At 45.3% G+C, this 24,501-nt stretch overlaps 1 long non-coding RNA gene across 1 annotated transcript in view; it reads right to left on the bottom strand.

Moving 5' to 3' along the window:
• The window catches only part of LOC146867654 (uncharacterized), an 84,929-nt gene extending 83,870 nt beyond the window's left edge, over window positions 1–1,059 (bottom strand). The window contains exons 1-2 of the long non-coding RNA XR_014966118.1: window positions 1,008–1,059; window positions 600–685 (exon numbers count right to left, since the gene is read on the bottom strand). This is a non-coding gene — a long non-coding RNA (uncharacterized LOC146867654). The remainder of the gene's footprint in view (window positions 1–599; window positions 686–1,007) is intronic.
• Window positions 1,060–24,501: the final 23,442 nt, after the last annotated feature.

Genomic DNA, 24,501 nt, shown 5'->3' with positions numbered 1-24,501 from the left:
GAAGCAACTCCTTGCCAAACGTACCCTCAACTCTTTGCTATCCCTAACCCTTACCTAAAAGGAAATAAAGGAGAAAAGTACAGGTTATATTCCGGCGTCCTGTGGTCCCTTTCAGCCCTATAACCGCCACGGCCTACTACACGTCCATTCTCTGTGTATCCAATCAAGAAAATCCCATGGGAGTCTTGTTTAATTGGAAAGTTAATTCCGAATGTATTATTCAATCCAACTTTTCAACACAAAGGTACATTATCCAATATATCCAGCCAACGCGCTTCGTCCTAAGCGAACATCATCAGGGCTGTAAATTGAACACAAGCCAGTCAATCGTTTTTTCACATACATATTCACACTTCAACGTAACATACATTTTAAATCAGTCACTATGAATATATTAGTTCAGACTCCCTACCTATAGCCAATCTAAAAAACAAAAAGCAATACCGTTGCAAGTTCCAGAATATAGATCCCAGTGTCCCCATTTTGACCATTATAATTGCTTAATCCATTTTACATCATATACAAAGTATACGTTTTAGACCCTCTACATTGCTACATTTCTTCAATTCTGCACCCTACAATGAATAATTTTGTGTTACCTTCTAATATCATGATAATCATATGACTTTGAATTCCATGTCATGCGCCCCTCCTTCTTCTAGTATTCTTTGTTTATTGCAAACATCTAGAATATGAGAGAAAACACCAAGTTGCTCCAGTATATGTAATGTAAGGCCAAGTCTGCTATGCAAGACAATCCTGAGGCCACATTATCATCTATTCCCAACTTCCCATGCTCCCACGGGGCCTCATGGTCCTGCTGTGTCTCAATAACCTCCATTCTGTCCACAACTAGTATACCCACCATGCACTCCCTGTCAATAGTCCTCAAGGTCAGTAGCATAACACTAAATAACTTCTTCTTTTTGCACTGTCCCATATCAATTCATCTCTATTTATGCCCTCTGTCTCTATGAACATTTCCTCAAAAACCCCCATGCACTCACCAATTACATTCCATGCTTCCTTCTAGCATGTCTCCAACACTGTCCTTCTCCCATACACCTTCATGTTCAAACTGGCTTGTAACCCACTCTTTTATACTCCACTTCCACCAATCAGTGTTCATTCAAAGTCTCCAGTGGGCTCCCTTTCTGGTCCACACATCTTTCAACCAATCCATAACCTTGTTACTCAGTAGGTTCAATCTATCACTCAATACCTGCTAAATTCAGCCTAGTTTCCATTTTGCTCAATCAAAATCTACTTCCACCAATCAGTATTCATTCTGTTTTCCGAATCAGGTTTCCTCTGTGGTCCTCATGTCCTCCGCCCATTCTCACCTGCTCGGGGTGCCGCCTTCCGCCTGTCCTGCCTGACCCAAGGCGTAACGTTATTACTCAGAAGGTTCAATCTGCCAATCACTCAATTCCTGCTAAATTCCACCTAGTTTCCATTTTGCTAGTTCAAAGTCTACTTCCACCAATCAGCATTCATTCATTCTGTTTTCCGAATCAGGTTCCCTCTCTGGTCCTCCTGTCCTCCAGCCAATCACGTTCATTTTGCTAGTTCAAAATCTACTTCCACCAATCAGCATTCATTCTGTTTTCTGAATCAGGTTTCCTCTCTGGTCCTCCTGTCCTCCAGCCAGTCACGTTCATTCTCACCAGCCCGGGGTACTGCCTTCCGTCTGTCCGGCCTGTCCGGCCTGACCTAAGGCGTTGCCCGCACAGTCATTTGGCAATTCCCGAGCCTTCCTTTTTCATCTAATTCAGCCCGTGACAAGGCGCTACCCCCATGTAATCCGCGCAGTCCGTGGCATATTCTACACAACCTTAAACTCTTATCACTATGGGTGTGTGGTCTTATTAAAAATCCAAGATTTTATCACTGAATTTCAAGTAAATCGGCTGCATCCTTTCCTTATCTTAAACATTCATTCACCCTTTATAAAGACAGTAATTCCATAACATCCAACTCCAATACCCTCTTACTTCTCAACACTGTATCAAATAACATTACCCAGCATATGCTTCCTTTTCCAATTCTTCCTATCAAGATACGAATCTCAATAATTCCTATTGATGAGAAGTTGATGCAGCCTGTAAAAGCATAGGTACATTTGCTTCATATGAGTTCCACACAACTTTTTCAAACTATTCTTATCCAGTTCCGTTAGGACACTATAAAATGATGACCATAATATTTCATGTTTACCCCCCTCAATAGGTCCATCGAAACTGCGAAATACTTGAAATGTAGTTGATTAGATGGAGCAGCATAACCTCGTTATACCGAGCAAGGGTTGTGTCAGACAGGAATTACACCAATGCCCATTCTGCCTAGTCCCTGGCATAGATTGACACTTTAAATCACTGTGTGTGCCATATAATAGTAAGTCACTGGTATGACATGTGCTGATGAATAGGCGCTTTTCTGGTATCCATCAGTGTTTCAATCTACTTTATCAGGTGGAAGTGAGACTTCTGATGGCATAAATTACAATTCCTAACCAATCAAAATCTAGAATTTTGATAATTGCCTCGCAACCTCACCTTTTTAACTACTTTTCTATGACTTGGTGAGAATCTTCTTAATCACTTTTCACACTCAGAGTTGTGTGTAGAGAATCATCCTGGGTGAAGCAATCTTCTGGGTCAAGAGCAGGCCCAGACTAAGGGGTGAGTATATCCTCTAGCTGTGCACCCTGAACAAATTAATGCTTAAGAGTTGGTTTTCCCTCGGAAGAACCTACCTCAGATTCTTGTTCATTCCCCTCTCACCAGCTCTTCGGTGGAGAAGACAGATCAGCGCAGGTTGTCACCATCACTTTACTGACCACTGTCTGGGGCTCTTCGCTGGCAGGACATCACCCTAATGCGGCCACATGTTCTCGCTTACAGAGTTACAGGATGGACTGTGTAAGGTAATATTTCTTCTGAAGCCTCCTTCTCCTGGAGCAGTAGAATTCAGCACTCCCCAATGAGGCCTCACTCTTTTGTCAGTCGGCTGTATACCTCTTTCCGACAAGGAATTGCTGTATGTGTACACAACCTGACTCTGCCATCTTGAGGTCAGGCAATTTTTCCCATGGTACGATTCTGCAGCCAAATCTCTAAAGTGGGCAGGGACATATAGCACAACCCTGCAGTGCAGAAAAGCCCACAAACCTTGAGGGGAGCCATTGGGCCCGAGGCCAATGAATATCCGTGCACTATGGAAGTCGCGGGGGGCATCACTTTGTTATGCCACTCACTGAAAGTGGGACTTGGCTGCTTTACCTTCCCTCGGCTCTGCAGCGAGACCTCGTGCTAGCAGTGCCCTTGAAAGCTCGTGCAGACACTGGGGGAGCACCAAACCCCCACCACCCACAAAAGCTGAGTTGGTTCACAAAATAGTTAAATCAACAAAAAACATTCTATCCTGATGGAGCTGGTAGAAAGAGGAATCTACCAGTCTAAGACTCAGAGTGCTAACAGGATGAGTGGGAAGGATGTTGGGGGAATATACCCAGAGTGGAGGTGGGGCAAGAAGGAAGACATAGAAGCTAATGAGGTGTTTGCCTCCAGGGTCATGGTGCCACTTATAGTCCATAAGTGGCATGACAAGGACGAGGGTGACGGATGAGGTGGTAATGTGATATTGCGCATTCGTCTTTAAGCAACATGTCCAACCCAAATACATACAATGTCAAAACATTTATAGGTTTTAGCCGGCTTCTTCTCACCGAATATCAGAACATGATCTTTTCTCATTTACTGACTATAAACATCTCCCTAGCCCAGGTAGAAGTGCATTTTTTTCCAGGGAGCCCATTCAGCAGTGCGTGGGAGATATGCCAGTTAATCTTTTTTTTTTGTAGGCGGTCTAGCACTCACTTTCGACAGTTCTTTTGTGACACGTAATCCAGTCAGCTCATGAATGAGTACAAAGGTTTGGGCTGAGAGCGGGGGCAGAGTCCTGTATACATGAATCTGACATACGGAGTCCAACGTGTGCAGTGGGGTTCACCTCTGGAACACACCCCTCGACCTGCTGCTGACCTGCGTGGGCAGATTGTAAATCAATCTGAGAATCTGCAGCCTTGAAAAACACGTTTCCTGGTTTCAATGGGCAATCTTGCACTTTCAGTAATGTCAATGTTCTTATTTTTCGCTCATGGAATAGAATTCTTCCCAATTAGGTTTTGTAACATATTCATTCTGTATTCACTTCATTTGACAACGTATCGGCTGTTTTTAGTGTGTCATTTTAAAATGTATAAAATCCTAATTTTTGCCGCTCGTCTATCCCTGGATGGAGTCCAATTAATGGATGGCCTACTTTCTTGGAGTCAATTGCGTCACTTGTCAGAGTCTTCTTTGAGCGCACACTGTCATAGTTACAACCTTCTCTCAAACGTCAAAATGGTGAGAAGCTATAGAACTTTAAAATCGTCTAATGGCAGAAAAATAATTGATAAAAGGTTAAAATCCAGCAGAATTAGTTAGAGGCGTGGCCTAGCGATCCAGCATGGTGGACGTGCGTTCGGCAGGCTCTGTGTAGCCCTACGCTAATATCTTGCATACATCCTTCCCGTCCGACGATAACAACGTCGAAGTCCCCTGGGGTGCTTGGGAACCGAGTTGTGGTGACTCGACCGGTGATGAGCCAAAACAGAAGCGTCGGCGGCACCTGCATCATGGTGCGGCCGGGAGTCCTTGTGGGCAGACCTGAAGCGGCGGCCTCGTGGGGACAGTAGAGGCCTTGGCACAGCGGTGGACTAAGCCGTGCAGAATTATGAAATTGCCCGGGGATCCTGAGCGGACCGGCTGTGACACGGCCGAGTGCCGGTGGCTGACAAGGACAACATATAGTCGAGGCTGTGTGGCTGGCTGACCCGCGATCGGTGACCCGTTGAGTGCCCCGGCCCCCCCCCCCTCCTCCTTCAATCTTCAGTGCGGGGATCGGCGACCAGTTTAGGCCTCGAGAGGGGGGGTGTCTCTCGCACAGGACCCCTGTGGCTTGTAACCCCCCCTGAGAAGACGGTCGGGGCCAGAGGGTGTACCGCGGGTCCGCAACGGAGGTGTTGGAGCCTCCACGTAGTCGGCACCCGAGGCTGCGGCCTTTGGGGCAGAGGTCAGCCTGTGGGGGACTTCAGCAGTGGGGCCGTGTGAGCCTGGCAGCAGGGCCCCACATCGTGGACTGCGCTCCCGGGCCTATTACTCCTAGCTAGAAGCATTCCTACACAGAGTCTGTATCAGAGGGGCAGCGTGTGTGAGGGCTTGCAGTGGAAGGCCCTGATTGGATACCTGCAGTGCATTGGTGGCTAGGGGACTGGCCTGCGACCACTGGGCTCTGCCGGAGCGTTGTTGGCTGTGAGGAGCTGGGTCAGGATATTCTATTGGCAGTGGAGACCAGTGTGGGGGACGGATCTACCTCCCTGGTTGTTTAGAGGTGGCACGTGAAGAGACAGAGGGACTCCCTTTAGGGGGGGAGGAGACACGACTGTCCGCGGAAGCGGCTGGATTAGCACTCGCTGCGGCTTGGGGGAAGGAGGTCTCCACCCATGTCCTGCATTGCAAGTGGCCAGTAGCTGGAAACAGAACTTACAGATTGGGACAGTGTGAGTGGAGAAAGGCGGGTGGCATTTTGAACCACGGTGCTTTGCGCTGAGGGTTTGGCCGGAGGACTGCTGCACCACCACTGTTGATGACAGCCATCCGACCGCCACTATGACAAGGGACAAACCAGGGGGAGGATCTGCCAAGCAGAGCATGATCAATTGCTTTACTGGACCGGGAGCCTCTGCTGCGGACCAAGGAGGGGCACAAGGGGGCATTCCAGATAATAGTGCGCTCATGGCTGCCATCACGCAGTCCAGGGCTGCTCTGGAGGCAAAGATTGGAGAGGTGGGCTCCGACGTGACACTCCTGAGGCAAGATCTTCGAAATGCGGTCGAACGCATTACTGAGGTCGAAACCAGAGTATCGGGAGTGTAAGATTCAGTAGCTACACTGCAGAAGCAGGTCACGTTGCTGGAGTCGCTCACTAGAGGTTTTGCCTCACGGGTGGAGGAGGCAGAAGGTAGGGCCCAGAGAAACAACCTCTGCTTTGTTGGCTTCCCTGAAGGTTGCGAGGGGTGGGACATTGAACAATTTCTTACCAGGTGGCTGGTAGACTGGCTTCCTCCCGATTCTCTGTCCGGTTGTTTTGTCATCAAAAGGGCACATAGGGCACTAATGCAGAAGCCTCCCAAGGGTGTCAGACCACGGCCTGTCATTGCCAAGATCCTGAACTATCACGACAGAGGTGTAATATTAAAACAGGCTAGACTCAAGGAACAATAACACACAAAAGAAGGTCCAAGGGAAATTAGAGACCCTACACGGATTACATCCCCCTATCTAATAAATCACAAAAAACACAAATAATCCGGGGTCTATTATGCTAACAGAGAATGCCTCAAGTCACGGAGAAGATGTCTCGATAAAGGTGTCAACTGAAAAGTGCTAGAAGAAAAAAGAAGGATTAATAGGAAGAATGATCCTTCGTTGTCTTAGGATACCCATCAATCACCAATGTGATCATTATCATCATTTGGGTTATCCATCCAACCTCCAGTTGTCCTCTTGATCATAGAGGGGTACTGGACGACATGTGACCTCTTCTGGATCATTCGCAGAAAGAGCAGAAAAAGAGAAAAAAGCAGTAGGAACCTTAGCTGCTCTATTATAGAGTCACAAATAAATGTGAACAAGTGCAGTGCAAAAAAATTAATGAATAGTGTGATTTAAAAGAGGATTCGCAAGAGAGATGCAGATTTCATCAAATGTAAAGTGTTGCATGCAATCCTCATTAAGAACAATAGCAATGATGTAGCAGTGTCAAGAAGCTACTGCTACTAAGTGGTCGACATGTTTCAGCCGGCTGGACAAACTGTCCTCGGCTTTCTTCAGTACCTCTCTTCAACAATTCTATGTTTGCTACTGCATTCAATCCAAATTAGATTGCAAAAATGGTTGTATACATACAGGAAAAGTTATAAATAGTTCCTCTGTATCAACGTGATGTATAGAACATCTGGAAAACACAAACAGTGACACCTATAGTAACAAATATAAGAAATTTAATTTACAACTCTTAAGTGGCTGTGTACGAGTAATACTATTGTGTATTATTGCAAATAATAATGCTCATCCGTATAATACAGGGATTAGACCTCACCTCACCAGGCACCAGCTCCAGTCAATGAGGCCCCGCTCTAATAAACAAAAAAACCAAATCAAATTATGTCATTTGCAAGGTTTGCCTCATTGACTGGAGCTGGTGCCGGTGAGGTGAGGTCTAATCCCTGTATTATACGGGTGAGCATTATTATTTGCAATAATACACAATAGTATTATTCGTACACAGCCACTTAAGAGTTGTAAATTAAATTTCTTATATTTGTTACTATAGGTGTCACTGTTTGTGTTTTCCAGATGTTCTATACATAACGTTGATACAGAGGAACTATCGATAACTTTTCCTGTATGTATACAACCATTTTTGCAATCTAATTAGGATTGAATGCAGTAGCAAACATAGAATTGTTGAAGAGAGGTCCTGAAGAAAGCCGAGGACAGTTTGTCCAGCCGGCTGAAACATGTCGACCACTTAGTAGCAGTAGCTTCTTGACACTGCTACATCATTGCTATTGTTCTTAATGAGGATTGCATGCAACACTTTACATTTGATGAAATCTGCATCTCTCTTGCGAATCCTCTTTTAAATCACACTATTCATTAATTTTTTTGCACTGCACTTGTTCACATTTATTTGTGACTCTATAATAGAGCAGATAAGGTTCTTACTGCTTTTTTCTCTTTTTCTGCTCTTTCTGCGAATGATCCAGAAGAGGTCACAAGTCGTCCAGTACCCCTCTATGATCAAGAGGACAACTGGAGGTTGGATGGATAACCCAAATGATGATAATGATCACATTGGTGATGATGGGTATCCTAAGACAACGAAGGATCATTCTTCCTATTAATCCTTCTTTTTCCTCCTAGCACTTTTCAGTTGACACCTTTATCGAGACATCTTCTCGCTGACTTGAGGCATTCTCTGTTAGCATAATAGACCCCGGATTATTCGTGTTTTTTGTGATTTATTAGACTCAAGGAACCACTGCTATACAAAAAAACCTGTATTCTCATATTCCCGGACTATACCTGACTAGTTTAGCAGAAAAGACATTCTTTTATGGCAGCCAAGGCCTGCCTCCGTGAGCTGAAAGTCCTGTACGCATTGTTATATCCAGCCAAGCTGCGGGTGGTGTATCAGTCCCGTACTCTCTTCTTTGAGTCACCAGAAGATGTCTTCCATGGGACAGACAAAACTGTGAAGATTCGGCGCCGCACGCCGCCTGAGCTGGGGCCTGACTCCTCGTCCAGTGAGGTCGCCCACAGGCCACCCAAACCTAAGAACAAAGGCTCCAGGAGATCGAGGTTGAGACGCCGCTCCAAATCCTGTAGTGGCTCTACTTGATCTACGTCGGTGCCCCGGCAGAGATCTCTGGTGTCATAGCAGTGCCAGGGCGTATGTGAGCTGGGGACTGTCTGTGTTTCATGTCTATGCCGATGGAGTGTGGGAAGGGGCTCTTACCCCTGTTCAAATTTCAATAGCTAACGGAAATGTCCGTTGACTATGGGCAGGTTATTGGGGATCCATTGGTGGGGAAGGGTGGGGGGCCCCCGTTGGGTTGCGCAAGCCACCCCCGCCACGTCAGATACTTTTGCTGTTTTGAGGCATAGAGGGGGGGGGGGGGGTTTGGGGACGTTGGGAATTATTTGTTTTCTGATTGCACTGCATTTTCGCTACACATGGTTTCTCTTTGCGCACTGGCGTAAGGCTGTCCCGCACTTCGAGGTCCAGAGACTCTTAGATGGCAAACCCAATAGATAGGTCACGGTCCTTTGAGGGAGACCTACGAATAGTGAGTTGGAATGTTAGAGGGGCCCTTGATAAGGTCAATAGAGGGGCCATACTTCAGCAGGCCAAACGGTACAGAGCAGATGTCCTGATGCTGCGCACTAAATGGGTAACAAAGCAATGTGTTTTATCTGATATGGTTATATTCAAGTGTTCCACTCTGGCTTTACCAGGGGGTCACGAGGAGTTACGATCTTCATACATCGTAGGGTCCCTTATAAACATACCAAAACATGGTCAGATCCTCAGGGGAGACACATATTTATTGAAGGCACCATATATGAGGAATAGTGGTGTTGGGTAGTGTTTATGCCCCCCCTCCGCCACTGCAATGGTCTTTAGTTGAGCGTCTCACGACACTGTGGACAGATTTACCAGAGGGGTTGGCTAGTATAGGGGGAGATTGGAATGACGTTATGGACTTGGTGGTGGACAGATGTAGGTCAGGAGGACACCCCACTGTCGATCGTAGTACTAAATTGAATTCCTTGGCGGTGGGACTGGGATGGGTAGATGTCTGGCGGAGGCTACATGGAACGGAACAAGGTTATGCGTGCTTCTCGAATTCTCATGAATCATACTCCTGCCTTGATTATTTTTTTGTGCCCCTACGGGTCGTTGGGAGGGTTCGGGTCGTAGAACTGCTTCCAAGGGGTTTATCCGACCACTCTCCAGTGGTTCTGACGGTGCAGTTGGGTCCTGAGAAACCGCCCTTTTGTTGGTGTCTTTCCCCAAGGCATCTTCAAGATGAGAAGTATCGAGAACAAAAGGGGCAGGCGATTGAAGAATACCTGGAAATGAATGTGGGGATGGTGACTGAGGCCGCGACGTTATGGGAAGCCATGAAGCCCACACTACGGGGGGGGTGGATATTTCCTTCTGTGCGGCGGCGCGCCGCACCCGGCGGGAAGCCCTGCTGAGGTCAGAAGCCCAGTTGCTGGAGCTAGAGCAGAATAGTAGGGGGAGGGAGGGAACTTGGTGCGCCGACAGCTAGTACTAGCGCAGAAAACCTATGCAAGTTCCCTGATGGATGAGGCCCGCCTTGCATGGCTAGTGTCAAGCAGCAGAATTTACCAATGGGGCGATAAATCCAGTAAATGGCTGCACAGATTATGTCAAGGAGCCCTGCGGCCCTAGGTTCTCCCAATTATACCGGGCCCTGATGGACGGGTTCTGAGTGACCCGTCCCTCGTTGCCGAGAGCTTTGAACAATATTTTGCGGAACTCTACATCCTGAGAGAACTCTTGCAGGAGGATTTAATCCATCGCTTTATAGATGACCTGCCGTCCCGCTCCCTTTCCAACGATGCTCGGGCTGAACTTGAGCTTCTATTCACTGAGGAGGAGATCGGTGCTGCAGTGGGGGAATTGAGCGCAAGTAAAACGCCCGGACAAAATGGCTTCCCATGCAAATTCTTTAAGAAATACTTCTCCAAGTTAGGATCGCATTATCTTCAAGTTATTGACGAAGCTAGGGATCGGGGCTGTCTGCTGCGGGACTGGAGACATGCGGAAGTGGTCGTATTTAATAAGCCGGGCCAGCCTCCAGACCAACATGCCTCGTACCGCCCCATCTCTCTACTGAATGTCAAGGCAACATTTTTTGCCAAACTATTGGCCACCCGCCTCCAATCTCGCATAACTACCCTGGTCCACCCGGACCAGGCAGCTTTATGCCTCAAAGGGCCATGCGCCATAATATCTGGCGGGCACATAATGCAGTCGCTGCTGCCCTTTTGCTGGCGGATATGGACAGGGCGTTTGATTCCCTCAGTTGGGTGTACTTATTCGCGCTTCTCAATCGACTTAATATAGGCCCGCGATTCCTGGCATACCTTAAATTGCTGTATACGGACCTCACGGCGTCGGTGCTGGTGGCGGGCATCCGTATCGTCTACATTCTCCATAGGCAGAGGCACCCGTCAGGGGTGTCCTCTGTCCCCGTATCTCTTTGCTCTAGCAATGGAGCCTTTGGCAGCGTGGGTGAGAATTGACGCACAGGTGGCTGAATTTGAGTGGGACCATGGGCTCTCGGACCGCATTGCCCTGTATGCGGATAATGTCCTTTTCTTCTTGACTGATATAGATAGGACTAGGCCTAGGCTTCTCCGCATCATGCACATCTTTGGTGAATCATTGGCATTATACATCAACCCGAGAAAATCCACGCTATGGGTTTTGAGGGGAGCTGAGGAGATGGTACCCTGGGCCACGGTGGTACGGGCATTGTCGGAGGGGGTGAAATATCTGGGAGTATTCCTCTCAGCTCAGCCGTGAGTATTGTGGGACAGGAATTTAGTGCCGATTTGGGCGTGGATAAGGGAGGAAATGAAAACTTGGTCACATATGCCCCTCTCTCTGTATGGCAGATCGGCGATTTTCAAAATGGTGTCATTGCCGCGCCTGCTATACCAGCTGCAGAATCATCCATACACGGTGCCCCCGTCGTCATTTTGCCAGGTAACTGTTGCGTTGGGACACTTCTTGTGGCCAAGGGGGGCCGCCAGAGTGGCGCTGCGGACCTGCTTCCGGTCAACGTATTGTGGGGGGCTGGCCGTGTCAGACATCCAATCGTACTATATGGCCTTGCATCTCCTGGTACTCAATGAATGGTGGTATGGGGACCGCGGAGACCCTGCATATGCAGTGGAGCGTAGGTGTATGCAGGAATCCACCGTGCACACTATTCTGTACTCGGCACCGCTACATAAGTTTTTGCCATCGGCCACTCAAGTGGTGTTTCTGGTGTGGAAACAGTCCCACAATAACAACAAGAGGGTGAGGGAAAATCACTCTTGATCCCCCTGGTTAATGATACATCAACAACAAAAGAGTGAACAGGGTAAGGAGCAAACTAGGAGTAACAGCGTGAGCAAAAACCCAAATAGTGTTTAAAAGAACCCTCACTCACCAACCTAGTTGGTGACATGCTTCATCATCGGGTTCCACCAGAGAGGCCGAATGCCTCTCTGGTGTGCTGCAACGCCTGAACTACAGCGGAGCTGGTTTTGATAGAAAGGGAAGTGAAAATTTAAAAGGTGAATGGTTTTAACCAATAACCAATTTAATCCTGGCAAACCAAAAACCGAATAAAAACAAGTGAGTTGGACAGGAGCCAGCCAATTAGGTGGGACAAGGCTCATCCAAATAGGGGAAGGTCAACATGTTTCAGCTTAATAAGCCCAGTCGGCTAAGCATTCGTCAGGACCATGGGGAAAACCACGGCGGTATGCACACGCTAAGGTGCACCCTAACCAGTGGCGTATTTGAACGGTAAGACTCACTGTTTTACCGCAAAAGCCATCCTGTAATTCAGGGGCTAGTAACGCCTGTAAGGGAAAAAAACAGACATAACACACATAAAGACATATACAGACAGACACATTGTGTCACTTGAATTGCTTATACTTTACGTGATTCAGGTGAACACAAATGGTAGGCCCATGCTGTGAAGCGGGAGTGGGTGTCAAATAACGTTATGTGGTTATCAAGACTCCCACAATCGAGTGTGGTGCTCTGTGAGAGCTGGAGGACCTATACTTATATCATTGTGTTTCGTTGTGGTCCTACGCACTACTTGTGCCTGTGAAGAAGATCAATAAAACAATGTATTAACTGGCCGGCCAGCGATGTGCTGTCGACGTAGGCTGTATTAGCCGTTGTGTATGCCTAAAAAATAGCAGACTCGTGCAAGTGAAGTACATGCTGAAACGAGCACACGTAGTGTTTGCCAGGCGCCGTTGCTCCAGTGCATGACTATCAATTGGGTATGTTAAAAACAACAACAACATGGAAAAAAGGGGCTGAACTCTTACTCAGTAAATCGGTATTTTTTGCGTCATGGGTCCGAGAGGGGGGTAGTGAGCTATAGTATCTGTGGGGGTAGATAAACAGGAGAACCTTGTTTGTCTAGGTACTCATAAGTGAACCTCACTGGGACTAGAGGGACGCGGTGGTGAAGAAAATCTACTTACTTCCATGCTCGCACACTCCCGTAAGACACCTGGATCAGTCCTGCTCGGCCCGGATCTTGGTGAGTGTGAAGCGAAAGCCGGAAGAAATACGAATGCAAACCCATCACGTGATGCCAAAAACGCGTGTCACGTGATCGCAACAGCGTCCGTCAACGTGTGACGTCATCAGCAGGGGCGTGTATTATCGGACGTGCTCCCAGATCTAAACCCATCGGGATTGGTCATTTGATGGAAGAAAGGGAGGGGGGAGGGGGGACATGCTGGTTTATTATTGGAGAAGGGGGCACTCTCACTGCGAAACCTTTGTCCCGGTTATTTATGTTTTGAAATGACCGGTAACTATTGACTGTTTGCAAATGACACGTGATGCCTAAAACCCTTCGAAAGATTTCACATTGTAGGAGGGTCTCCTAAGTGACAGCTGTTTTCATGGAGATAAAAGTCTGAGGCACATAGAGATTTTATACCTATTTGCAACCAAACCATTGGTCAGGTGGATGAATGTTACAAAAGAGGGGGTGTAATGAAATCCTAGGCTATGCTGCAAGGAGGCCATCAGGGTGTTGTCCTGTAGGTGAGAATCAACCCATATTTCAATTCTTGAAGATGGAGTTTCACGGGATGTTATCATTAAGACCTGTGACACTTGTGGCCAAGGGGGGCCGCCAGAGTGGCGCTGCGGACCTGCTTCCGGTCAACGTATTGTGGGGGGCTGGCCGTGTCAGACATCCAATCGTACTATATGGCCTTGCATCTCCTGGTACTCAATGAATGGTGGTATGGGGACCGCGGAGACCCTGCATATGCAGTGGAGCGTAGGTGTGTGCAGGAATCCACCGTGCACACTATTCTGTACTCGGCACCGCTACATAAGTTTTTGCCATCGGCCACTCAAGTGGTGTTTCTGGTGTGGAAACAGTCCCTCCATAAGATGGGATGTTGGAATAAGCTAACTAGGGAGACCCCGCAGTGGCACAATGGCCAGTTGTCGCAGCTGGAGCCATTAGCTGGGTTTCAAGGGGGGACAACATAGGGATTTCTACATTAGGGGCACAAATGCGAGGCTCGGTGCTCAAATCCTTTCAAGATCTTCAGCAAGAATATCATATGCCACGGACTCAGTTCTAGAAGTACCTCCAATTTCGACATGCCATTTATCCGAGTATTTCAGGCATTGAGGCGCTCCCTGAATTCAGTCCTATTGAGGCTAAGGTCTTTATGGGAGCTCTACAAGATCACAAGATATCAAAGATATACCAATCTTTGTTGACCCATAGTTCCACTACACTGGACACACTCAGAGAGGCATGGGTTCGGGATGTGGGTCAATTGGATGGGGATGACTGGATGGATGCACTGGCCTCACCTAGAGGTGCAGCAATATCGATGAGGCTGCGCCTTGTTCAGTTCAAATGCCTCCACCGGGCTTATTACACTAGGCTCAGGCTCTGGAGGGTGGGCCTGGTGTCTTCCCCGCTGTGTCTGCGTTGTGGGCGAGAGGAGGGGTCCCTAATTCATACTGTTTGGCACTGTATAGCACTCACGAAATTCCGGAGAGGGGTGTTGGCTTGCATGACGGAGGTGCTGGGGTGGGAGCTCCCCTCCTCACCAAAACTAACAATGCTGCATATTATGGAGGGTATAGGAGGTAATATATATAAGAGGCATCTACTGCTGTTGGGGCTGACATTGGCCAAAAGCCTGTGGAAGGCGACGGTCCCTCCCTCTCTCTCGGAATGAAAAACTGGGATGGATTTTAGTATGGGGTTGGAGATCCTGATATTTAAGGCTAGGGGGTGCCTGCAAAATAACCCCAAAATTTGGAAACGGTGGGCAGATTATCGAGTTTTGGAATTGGACCCGGTGCCCCCGGTGGACGCATCATTGTCTACTTTGATATGTGGGCCCCTAGGATAAGGGTCAGGATATGTGGTAAAGGACTTAATTTGGTGGGATGGGCAAAGAGGGACAGCCGATACGGAGCCCTGTGTTAATGCAATGGGGGAGGGGGGTTGTGGTGTATCTGTTTTATTGTATTGCATATTTTGACGAAAATAATGTAAAATCAACTGGCAAAGACAATAATTTGCAATGTGTGATATAACAGACGTTTCCTGGGTCAAGGAGCTCTGCATTGTTTAAGAACTCTGACATAATAAAATCTGTTTTCAAAAAAAGAATTAGAAGTGTGAGATGTTAGCGGTGCCCGTTCAGGGACACTGAAATTATGTGATTCCGCAGATGCACTGTTTTCCACATCAGTGGCATAACAAAGGCCCCCTGAAACCCACGCAGTGCGGGGAGGGGGAGGATGGGCGAACTCCAAGGGACCCCTCAGCACATTGCCCTGGCCTGAAAGCTGACCCCTCCATGTACTTTGCAGGGGGGCCCCCTCAACTTTAGCTACGCCACTGATCCACATCATTATAATGTAACAGAAAAGTGGGTGAGTGACAGGAGTTTCCGCTTACTGGCCTCACAGCAGGTTACGGATTCCGCGATTTAGGAGGTGGCCTGTGCAGGAGATAGGTAGAGGTGAACAGAAGCATCTCCAGAGGAATGTATTCAGGATTCCCCACACTGTAGAGGGATGTGCCTCCCACCAGGGCTCAGAGCTTCTATTGGAGAGTAGAGTGGAAGATGAACCCAGCAGGCCAGCTGCAGCATGGGTGCAATCATGACGACATGCAATGCCGCCAGCAGTACTTCTATAGCAGAACACGATAACCATCAACTATTGTCAAAGAAACTCTGAAGTCTTAAAATGTGAATCACATGAATTAGGGAAACAAAGGGAGTACAAAGGTAGCAAAGAATGAGATCTTGAGAAAGGAAAAAGATCCCCTTCAGTTGTAACAAGAGTGTAAACCTTCTCAGCTGAGCAAACTAATCACAACTTTCTCGTCTCGATAGCCAAGGTGTTAACAAAAGGCTCTAAATGTCATAGATGGGCATTTCATTTAAGTACAGTTAGCATGAGCAGGAAAACCTGGATGCAGAAGTTACATTTTCGCCGAGGCAACGGTTTATCTTGCAAACCATAAACAAGCAATATTGTATTTACTAACCTAAGGAGAAAGGCAATTTTCAAGGGATAGTGATTAGCAACAGTGACGTACACGGTCACTGTGGAGCCTTGGGTACTGAGCACTAACATAGGGTTCAGTCCTGGGAGCATCTAAGCCTGGTAGTTCCCAGTTGGGCCCATTCGTGCAGGATGTGGTCATATGGGAGCTTAGCAGAGGGGATGCAGCTTGAGGTTTGTGCAGCTAAAAGAGTCAGATAGGAAAGTGTGGAAGTTGAAAATGTTTATGTACATTCTTCGTCATAATAATATCGAAATGTGTTTTGACATTATCGTAGAAAATGCGTCTCATTTTAGTGGTTAGAGAAAAATGCATTCTTTTTTGACGTATCATAGTTAAAATGCTGTTTATTTTTGCAGAAAGCTTCCATTTTTATTGTACTTTCACGTCTAGGCCATAAAAGTATGCTTATTATTTACTGTCCCTTTAATATTAATACATTGGATTATTTTATGCTGACTTTAATGTTATAATTGAAATGCAAAACCTGACATCTTTATGAAATTTGCTGTTTGCTGTAAAATGTATTTCTTTTCACCTCACACCATATGATTTAATTATATTTAGATTTCTCTGCCACGTGCTTATAATGAACACAATTCAAATGTAAGAAAGTGCTTGCTATAGATCTGATTCCCATGATCTAACCAGGACATGCTAGATATTAATGTTTGATTTCATAGAACAGCCCATTGTTACACAATGGGGGCTCTACCTAACTGAGGGGTGCTAAAGGTTCTCATGAGAACCTTCCTAGATGTTTCTTTTGTAGCATTTTTTAGTCGCCTTTAAAAAACACAACATGCCGAAATGGACTTACCATGGGAATCGAGGAAGATGGCTACAGGCCATTGGAAGATCCTCTCTCATTAATCAGGCATGAGTCAACAGATCAAGTTTGCAACATGTTTTGTGTTTTTCTATATAGTACGTGTTCCTAGCTAGAGAGACAACGCATTCTATGCACACCTTCCCTGCCTTGGCCCTTTGGACTTTACTGTGCTAATCTCGCCCACGCTTGCTGTAAGCTACTGCTAATGGTGATTTTTCCATATTTCCCTTACCTTTGTGAGGAGACCTTCCATCTTTATGCTGATAATAGCTATTGCTGTGATTGCTTTCTTCTGTCTATTTTAACAGTTGTTACAGCAGCTGTCAGGGAACTCAGCTGAGTTTCCAGAACTATTCTTTATGGGGTGTTCGACCTTCTATAGCTTTTACTAAATTTTGCTTGCTCTTTTCCAAAAGAACTCTTTATGGGTTCTTAGTAGGATAGGCTAGGTCCTTTTAGATGGGGGCTGATTTCATGTATGGAACATACTGTTATTTTAAATACTATCGCTAATAAAAAATGTTTTTATATTTCTGTAAGCAGACTTATCTGACTAACCTGAATAAAAGAACAAAAAATACAAACTAATCTCTTTAATGAGAAATAAAGTTTTTAAAACTTCATAAAATCTCTCATCATTGACTGAATATTAAATGCTGTACATTGATGATAATTTTAGTAATCTACTCAGGTTGTGCTCCATTCTAACTTGGTGGCAAAGATTTGTTGACCATGAGAAGAAATATGTGCGAAAATTGGAGTTCCACTTAGTAAGTCTTAAAGTGGAACTGGTTATACAATGTTCAAGAGATAGCCGCGCTCGCAAAAGCGTGCAGTGTTTGTTTTTATGATGAGACATTGCAGGCTCCAGTCCACTTAGAGATGGTATCTTTGAGGGCGTGGAGGACATGGGGAAAGATTGCTACCCATGAGATGGATGTGCAGAGCTGTTCACAGAGCAGGGATGAAATCAAAGTTTCTTACAGTCTCTTACAGCAAAGCAATACCAGGCTGCTCCCAGCAGAGTAGGGTTCAGAGACAGTTACCCCACTGCAATCCCAGAGAGTTCAAGCCCTTACACCGTTAGGATTTGGCACTCTTAGAAGAAGGTAGTCCTACAGGGGAGCAGATCAACAGCACAACTTCCTCTCTACCTAGATGCGCAGGAATAGAGAAATACCTCCATGGTTTTATGTGTGTTCATCTCTGCAGCGTGACTACCATTGACGACAGCCAGTCCAAAGGGATGGTAGGCATGTGATGATGGTACCATCAAAGAGAAGGAGAGGTGACGTGCTTTGTGTGTAAGGTTGGGGATCCTTCCTGTTATGTCCAAATGTCACCTGAAAAAAGGAGTCAGTTAGCTCAATTGTGCTGTCTTTTTTCTTTGTCCATGAGTTTCCTTGGTGAGTGCTACTGTAGCTCTGGGTCAGTCTTAGGGCAACAAATAATTGGAGGGAGTTATTCTGGTGTAGAGGTTTTCCTCTAATCTCTGGGGTTCTCCAGGTTCTATTGAAGCTGGAAAGTGGAGAAATAATGATGGAATTGGCTCTGTAGTTCCCTTCTGGCCTGCCACAATGCAACCTAAATGTTGATCATGAGTTCCTTGAGTCCACACGTGAACCATGAGAGCTGTTTGAGCGGTGCAGGAAGTCCTAGGCACAGAAACTCTTTCTTGGTAGGTAGGTAGCCCCATTAGCCACCATGGGCTACTACTGATAAAGGAACAAGAGCGTGCTTGCAATGGTTTTGTCACACTGTCTACGATCTGCCGGACAATTTGCATATTTTAAAAACATGCAACAACATTTATAAGAATGCTGCTTGTGGAATCCAATGCAGCTCCTGATATTTTCGCCAAATACAAACTGGTGCCCTGCACCGGTCTGATGGAAAAATATAATATATCCTCATGGACTAGCTTGTACATCACTGCCAACCACTGGTAGATGTATTAATATCAAATATCAGCTCTGAAACGTTTGATGCCACATCTCTTTGTCAGCAAGTTTTGGGTCATCCCCATGGAATAATATCGAGGATCATAAGCATACATTTTATTCTAATTCACTTCCATATTCAGCATTAGAAAATTGGAATGTTGAGAGCTCCATTGAAGACAATGATGCAGCAGATCCTATATGAACTGGTATAGGACTGCTGCTCTCAACATCACAATGTCCTAATACTCAGCCTCTGCCTCTCTTATTCCTCAGCATCTCCAAAATATATGGATTGGGCAGGACAAAATGAAAGGCAGAGCCTGTGCAGCAGAGAACACATTAGCCTTCCCCTTTCCTTCTCCTGTAGTTCAGTGTCACTGTCACTAGGGCTTCAGAAGGAGGGAGGGGTGAATGCTTCTCAGCTCCTGGGTCTTCTGGGCTTGGCTGTACAAAATAAAAGCAGATTAGCCAACCCGGGAAGAACCAGGGGCTGACTTCAGTCTCCTTTCACTGCTGTGAATGTTCAACAAGTAACCGCTATGGCCCTGCACGCAACTATTATATGTTGACCATTCACAGCAACAGCTGTGAAACAAAGCCTTTGGGCCTCAGGGGGGTTTCAACCCCTCGGACTCCGATAGGCCTTTGTTTTCTTAATTAAGGCAGTCTGCCTTTGTGGGGCAGAATGTTTTTATACCCTTGTAGACTGCCACAGCAGGTTTTACTGCCCATTTAAGGCCTGCTCCCTTGTTAAAGCTAGAGCGGGTCTTTAATGGCCAGTATAGAACCGCCATAGCAGGCTATAAGGGTGATTAGAACACTTTAATGTTAAGAGCTGCATTGAAGACAATGAAGTGTCTTAGGGCTGATAATGACTGGTATAAACCTTTGGCTCCAACATTTCAATGTTTATCTTCGTGTTTTTACCTTTTTAACTTAGAACAGTCTGCCCTAAGAGGGCCGAGTGTTCTAATAACCTTATGGCCCTTCTGCCTTGGGCTATACCAGTTGTTAAAGGCCTTCACCCTTGTTATAGGCTATCACCTGGAGCTTTGCAATATACCTCAGATTCAGGGCCTTTAACAACTGGTATAGTCCTCAACAACAATATGAAGAGGTCCCATTTTGCTCTGCCTTTGTTTGTATGCCTTACACCGAGGCAAACTTATTGTCATGTCATTATATATATGCACAGCCATAAAAAATTTAATAATTCTTCACTTACTGATTACATGGAGAAATAATGACCCTCAAAGATTGTATGTTTTACACCCAATTGCCTCTTTTGGAAACAGTTGCTTTCGTACGTGGTATTTATGTGGTTATGCATGTTTTGGGGATTTTTGTTACAATTGTTTTGGTACAGAATCTCAAAATTCAATATTTTTCTTTGCTATGAAGTGACTGACATTTTACGTCACATACGCAAAACATTCCATCATTCTTTCTGGTTTAAACTATCTACATCCTAATCTGTTTTCCATGAGCAATGCAGAGAGAGGGGTGTTCATGTACACCAGCCAAGGAGCAAAGCAATATATATTTCTAAAAAATACTCAGCTGAAATATCTTTGAATGACGCGTCAGAAACAGAGATATGGCCTGTATCCCATGCAGACATATCATCCCACACTGAACCAGATGCCTTATTTCAAAGAATAGATCAGATGACAGAGTTAGACTTCAGAATTTACAACAGCAAATTACATTGCAGGGGAAATAAATCAGGGATGTCAATGTCTAAAGGAAAAACATCACCCACGTTTGAGGAGAAAGTGTACTACGCTGGCCCACATAAAAGTGAGGGAATTGTGCTAGTAAGCACACTGGGAACTTTTACTCAGTGTCTGTCTGAGTATAAACCAATGGGAGTTGTCCTACTAAGCGTACAGGAAACTTTTACTCAGTGTCTGTCTGAGTATAAACCAATGGGAATTGTCCTACTAAGCACACAGGAAACTTTTACTCAGTGTCTGTCTGAGTATAAACCAAAGGGGATTTTCCTACTAAGCACACAGTGAACTTTTGCTCAGAGTCTGTCTGAGTATAGACCAATGATGTAGTCAACATTTCACTGCTCATAGGGAGCTTGAAAACATTTTTTAGCACCAATAGATAAAACCAGACAAAGACAGAGAAACTACTCACTGCCCCAAGTGAGATTCGGTGTCTTTAAAACCACAATTATTAGTCCCTAAATATTACTATCAACAGCAACATATAACAAACATTGTATTTATTGGTTGGAGTACTGTAGAAAGAAACAAATAATTTAGTGAGAAAATTTGACATTTCAGAGACAGTTCAAAGAGAAAAAATGTAATATACCTGCTTACCAATAGTCATCCTTCCTGAATACCATTAAACCTAGACAAGCCATGAAACATGCCTGCTCTACATTATATATCTGTATATATACATGTGCCTACTTGGATGATTTTTATCCATCCTGATACACACTGAGTAAAGGTTTCCTCTGTGATCAGCTGCTTTTTTACATTCACCTTCTGTATTTCTAGACTCTTCCACTGGTCTGAGGCCTTGGACTTAAGAGTTTTAAACTGAGGTGAAACCACAGTACACTGTATAAGTGAAGGACAGTGGTAGCATCCGGTATAGGTATAAGACTGTCCTGTCCACTCCATATTTCATCCAACCCCACACTTAGACCAGTGTGTTTCATCTTTCTTGGCTCTGGAGAGCATCGATGAGGATAAATCCAGGAGTGACGCAGAACGTGTCTGAGAACTCTCCTTTGGTGCTTTCTTAAGATGTCTCCGCGATTTGTTCACTCTAGTGTAGGGTTTTTTATTTGTTGAAATGTTCACCTATTAGTCCACAAATAGAAAACACAATCATTTCCTAAAGGTTCTAGAACTTAGATAACCCATCAAACTCGTATGAATAGGAGCCTCCTAGCTTTTCATCTGTAGGTCCGACTTGTGATTATATTCAAAATCAAAGGACTATAATCTTTCCTGCTAAGAATTTATTGGGATTAACGCAAGCCGCGAGCTCTGATTTATGCCACTTAACAAAGAAGTGCAGCACATCACATTTCTAAATAAACCTGTTGTATGTGATCTGGAAGGGAAATTGCTCTTCCACTCTAGTAGAAACTGATTCCCGACATTTTCATCATGAAGGGCATTCCCTGGATTGGCAAAGTCACCTTGGAGAGTGCCTCCCATAACGGAATGGCTATAGAAGTTAGTTTGGCTTCAAGCTCACACAGTTCAACTGCTTCTTTAATTTTTAAATCAGGAGGCATCCTGTTCCAATAGGCTTGTCACGGATTCTCCTTATACATGGCCCCTTTCCACCTTTTGATTGTTCTTTTCCCTTCTGTTTTCCACCTTCTGATTGTTCTTTTCCCTTCTGTTTTCAACCCTTTTGACTGTTCTTTTCCCTTCTGTTTTTCACCTTCTGATTGTTCTTTTCCCTTCTGTTTTTCACCTTCTAATTGTTCTTTTCCCTTCTATTTTCAACCCTTTTGATTTGTTCTTTTCCCTTCTGTTTTCCACCTTCTGATTATTCTTTTCCCTTCTGTTTTCAACCCTTTTGATTGTTCTTTTCCCTTTTGTTTTTCACCTTCTGATTGTTCTTTTCCCTTCTGTTTTCCACCTTCTGATTATTCTTTTCCCTTCTGTTTTCAACCCTTTTGATTGTTCTTTTCCCTTTTGTTTTTCACCTTCTGATTGTTCTTTTCCCTTCTGTTTTCCACCTTCTGATTGTTCTTTTCCCTTCTGTTTTCAACCCTTTTGATTGTTCTTTTCTCTTCTGTTTTTCACTTTCTGATTGCTCTTTTCCCTTCTGTTTTCCTCAATTCCCATTTCCAGAAGTATTCCTGGAGGAAGGAGTGCCCCCAGGAATGTGTCTTTTGCAGTTCACGTCAGTACACCTCTGTCTCCCCTTCCTCTGCCCCTTCCTCTCTCATTTAAATGTCCTCCTCACTTCTTCCAACTAATATTGCAAACTGCTGCTCTCCTCTGTCTTCGTTTCTGCTAACCTTTCTTTTCATTTTAGTATTGTCTTGCATCCAGCCTCCTCTCCTTATTTGCGTCCCTATCTTGATCTCGTTAGCCACATGAAGCAGACACAAGAGAGACTTTTGGTTATGTATTACCTGTATGCCTTTAACAAACTAATGAATCTGTCTCACACTTTGTTTTTTGGGAATTGCAGTAAGGTTTTAATGATCTGTTTCCTTGCAGAACTTGGGATGTGTGTATTTTTGCCAAAATAGGATTTCTCCAATTTGGTATTTCACCATCTCGGAGATATTTTGTGCTGCTGTGGAAATATGGATTTTTCTGATCAGTTATGTCCCCTATCTTGGACCCCAACGGTTCCATGTATGAATCACAAGTACATGTATGTTCCCTCCAGTTCCAGTTATGAAGACGCAAACACATGTGCGTCCACCGTCAACATGTCCTCTTTCAGATCCGCCATGAATAGGCCGGATATTCCACTCCTAAGTACGAAAGGCCACCGGCTTTATAGGGTTCACTTATGCCATTTTTACAGTCCAGGCAAGTAGGCCCTGATTCTGTCATCAAGCTCTTCTTGCCTTCTGCCTCTGAAAGCTCCAGTCTGAGCCTGCATCTGTGACCATGAACTTTGTCTCATTGCCTGCGCGGCTCACGAAGCCTGTTGCCTGCCAAAAAAACTGTATTTCACCTTCGAAATTATCTGCTCCGCTCCCTGCCCAATGCATTCCTGTCTAGTAGTTTAAGTAAACATTCTTCCAGCTACCGAGCAAAGGCCCGGCTTCTCTGTCTTTATGCAAGTAATTCATAGCCCTATTACTATGGAAGACTTCTGCCCTCGCATCTAGTGTAGACACTTAGACGCTTGTACACGCACTAACAGTCAGTATAGTCAGTATAGAATAAGATTCTACTCTAAGAGACCTCTCTTTTGGATAACATAGTTCTTTAAACATAGGATGTTAGATATGATTTGGGATTAGGTTGACTTGACCCTCCAGACTTCTGTCGCCACATGTAGAGCTAAATGTCAAGTCCCCTTCACCCCCTAGTTGCACGTCAATCACACGTCATGTTGCTGCGCGCGCATTTCTGCCAAGTATTTCTGCTGACATTGCGAAATTCTTTCATGGAACCACCCTATTATGACATCACACCTGATGACGTTCTTTAGTCACACCCAGTTACGCCTATTTTTGCTACGTATGTATCTCTTATCTACACTATCAATTGTTACGCCTCTTGCATTTGCTTCACTGTAATGCCTATTGTATAAAAGTGATTAATTATCAATAAAGTATGTACTTCACTTCCTGAACCTTCGTGGTGATGGAACTTGGAGCAACCGATTCGAATCGTCCATTGGAATAAAGCCCATTCCGAACCTCTAATACCACGGATTCTGCCTCTTATTTACTGAGATATTTTTATTATGTTTCTGTATCAAATTAAGACCCGGTAATTAAATTATTTACCACATGAATGGCGCCCGAATAGGGACACTTTCTCATCTCACGCGCCGGCGGTGCGTTGCAGGCCCGGTCTCCTGCCACAGCTGGACGGACAATAACGCGTACCAGCAGGATTTCCTGTATCTCCCTCCGGTCAAGCGGGGGCGACTGAGGCTGCAATCAACACCCAGACGAGGCGGTGAGAAGTGCGAAGTATCCCGACCAGAGCCTAGCTGAGAGAGCAAGATCCGAGGTATACAGAGGCCCA

Source organism: Triturus cristatus, chromosome 1_2, assembly GCF_964204655.1.
Source record: "Triturus cristatus chromosome 1_2, aTriCri1.1, whole genome shotgun sequence".
Classification (NCBI taxonomy): domain Eukaryota; kingdom Metazoa; phylum Chordata; class Amphibia; order Caudata; family Salamandridae; genus Triturus; species Triturus cristatus.
The sequence above is the reverse complement of the archived record's forward strand: the minus strand, read 5'-3'. Positions and strand labels throughout refer to the sequence as shown.